Raw genomic sequence first — 2,830 nt, forward strand, 5'->3', positions numbered from 1 at the left:
AGCAGCTATTTTGGTGTCTCTCTGACCCAGCGGTGACTACGGCTTGTCTGGTGGAGCAGCCAGCATTGGATGCCAATAATTTCTTTGGCTCTTTTTCTCACTGAGTCAGATCACTTTAAGCATTACCCTTAAAATAGCCACTATTTTTGTCATTGATATAATTAATCTCGTGTGTGTGTATGTTTCTTCCCCATCCTAGGCTTCACCACTCCCCTGCTGACCGACTCCCTGCTTTGGCACAAGAAAGCTCTTAGCAAAACTTGGCTTTTTCACAAAAAAAGCGCAAACTACGGGCTGCTGCGAGTTCACTGCCAGGCAAAGGCTGTCTGCCTTCGCTGCTGCCTTCTCCGGCGACAGATTCCTTGCTCACGTGGTCGGTTGGTTTTGGAGCACCTTCTCCATCTGCTTTTTGGGTGGGCGGATGTGGAAGGGAGGATGTTCGCAAGCCAAAAGGTCTAGGGGTAACACTGGCCATGAAAACAGCAGTAACAGATGGATGGATGTGTGGGTTTAATGATGCACTAGGAAAAAAGGGTTTGGTGAAGCCCAAAGCAGGAGGGGACCCAGTGTGGGGCTTCATCCAGGGCAGTTTCTCCATCAATGTATGTCCAGGAGTGCAAGCGTAAGGTACTGGATACAATCCCATCCTCATTTTCCAGATCCAGACATGCCCAAGGTGAGGGCCAGAGGGTGCTGTGCTTTAGCTATGTTATACACCTGATTTTTCAGATCTGGGCACATCAGTGGTGGGGTAGGGGGAAGGGAATAAAGAAAAGGCTTTTTGTGATGAAGCACAGAGAGCAACAGCGCTGGAGTCGGGGCACTGAACCTTGCCGCTTGCACGCAGCGCTGTTCCCATGAGGTGACTAATCCTGACAATCAGATTGACAAGGACGTTGGGGAAAACCCCCATGATGGCGTCTGAGGATGCTTTATTAAGCGCACGTGGCGTGGCGAACCCACGTGGAACAAAAGGCTGCGTGGCTGAGCCTGACAGACTCACCGTGTCCTGGGGAAAAAGAGCTCGGTGGTTTTATTAAACACTTTTATGTAAATACCAGAGGAAGGAAGAGCTTTCTGCAGCCCCAGACTCGGCTGCGCAGCCCACACAGCTCCCAGCTTTTGCAGTCAGAGGGTGGAGCATCCTCGGATCGCATCCCAACCTCGGGCGCTGGCGTGGCAAGGAGAGGCAGCCGCTTCCCTGTAAAGCAAGACCCTGCTCCGACCGCAGCAGCAAACACCACCCAGGGAATGATCATTTCCATGGCAGCGTGTTGCAATATGGTGAACAGACGGCGGATGCACCGCGAGCAGCACACGCAGTCACTTAATAAAAAAAAAACCAACAGCCCGGGCTAGGGCTGGGCAGGGTCACAGCTCGGCTGCAGTCGCACAGCAGAGAGATGTGGGCACTGCCCCGGCTGCCAAGGTCTGCCCGGGAAGGGAGAGGCAGGGGGGATTCGCAAAGCAAAACTGCTCTCGAGGGCTGGCCCTGCTCTAGGTTTTCGTCTCTGAGCAAACAAGCCGGCTGCTTTCCCAGTGCACTCACCATGTTCAGCTGGATGGGAGTGTTTTGTGCCACAGTCGCTGTTGAGATTTCAATCCTGCCAGCCCCAGGAGTCTTTCCAGGCTGGGGCTGTGTTCTTCTGGCTGTGAAAAAGTCACTGCCTCCTAGCAAATGCCACTAGTGGTGTTATTTAAGCAATAATGGGGTTAAAGCTAATAATTAGGAAGAGAAAGTGACTGGCTTGCACAGTTTCCGATTACTTTTCTCCTCTCGTCTGTGTGATCTGAGCTCTCTCTTCAGCATTCCCCACAGTGGAGGCAGGGTAGGGTTTTAAATAGAATTAAATCCCTTTAACATCAGTTCTGCATCAGCAGAGCTCATACTGAAATGCCTGTGCTGCGTGGGGAAGGTTTGGGGTCTTAGCCTTGCTTATCACCCCAGCGGGGCACGGGACGAGTCCTGCTCGGCACACAGCCGGACAGCCCTGCCGCAACGCGCGTTCCTCCTGGTGACCACAGACGAAGGGAAATAATGCAAAAATGGGTATTTTGCTGATGTGTGGCAAAGGAAGGGGCTGCACAGGCCGTTTTGCAGCAGAGTTGGGGACCAAACTGAAATCCGGGGGGGCTGTGCCTGTGTCTCGGGTGGGCCTTTGTCTCTAAAAGCCGTGCAAATAGTGGTAGCGCCTCGGAGAGATCCTGGAGGGAAGGCACGAGCCTCACTGGCTTTTTTCAGCCGCGTGCTGCACATCTCCCGTGGCTCAGCGCCGTTCCTCATACCGGTCCCTGGGGCTGTGCCGCTGCTGGGTGCCTGAGCTGGGATGTGGTGATGGTGGTTTTATACCTTAACGAGCTCGTCTGGGGAAGGCTGGGTAGTAGAGCACTGTGCATTTTAGAAACATCTACTTGGGGACTGCATCCCAGGAGAAGCGAGCATCAGGCAACCCTTTGCTGGTAACAAAATAAAAGTGCAGAGACCAGTGCTGGATCCTTTGTCCCCTTTGCAAATACCCCGGGTGTTTTGTGTTGGGCTCTCTGCAGCCTTGCCGACAGTTTTTCCTGTAACCAAAAGCCATTTCTTTCCCTCCTTGGCTGCTACCACGGAAGTCCAGACATGCCTGGGCAGCTCCAGCGAGGCCTTCGTTGCAACACAGGAGGGGAGAAAACTGTATTTATGGTATGCATCGGTGGAGCTAATGAACGTGTGCACACAGAGAGCTTTTTGTAGAGGCATAGAGCCCTGCATGGTTTGGAGGTGGAAAAGAGCCGAATGCCACCGCGTTAAGCGCTCGCGTGGTTTCCTGGCTGTGCCGCAAACCCGCCG

Source organism: Apaloderma vittatum, unplaced genomic scaffold (assembly GCF_000703405.1).
Source record: "Apaloderma vittatum isolate BGI_N311 unplaced genomic scaffold, ASM70340v1 scaffold6751, whole genome shotgun sequence".
Taxonomy (NCBI): domain Eukaryota; kingdom Metazoa; phylum Chordata; class Aves; order Trogoniformes; family Trogonidae; genus Apaloderma; species Apaloderma vittatum.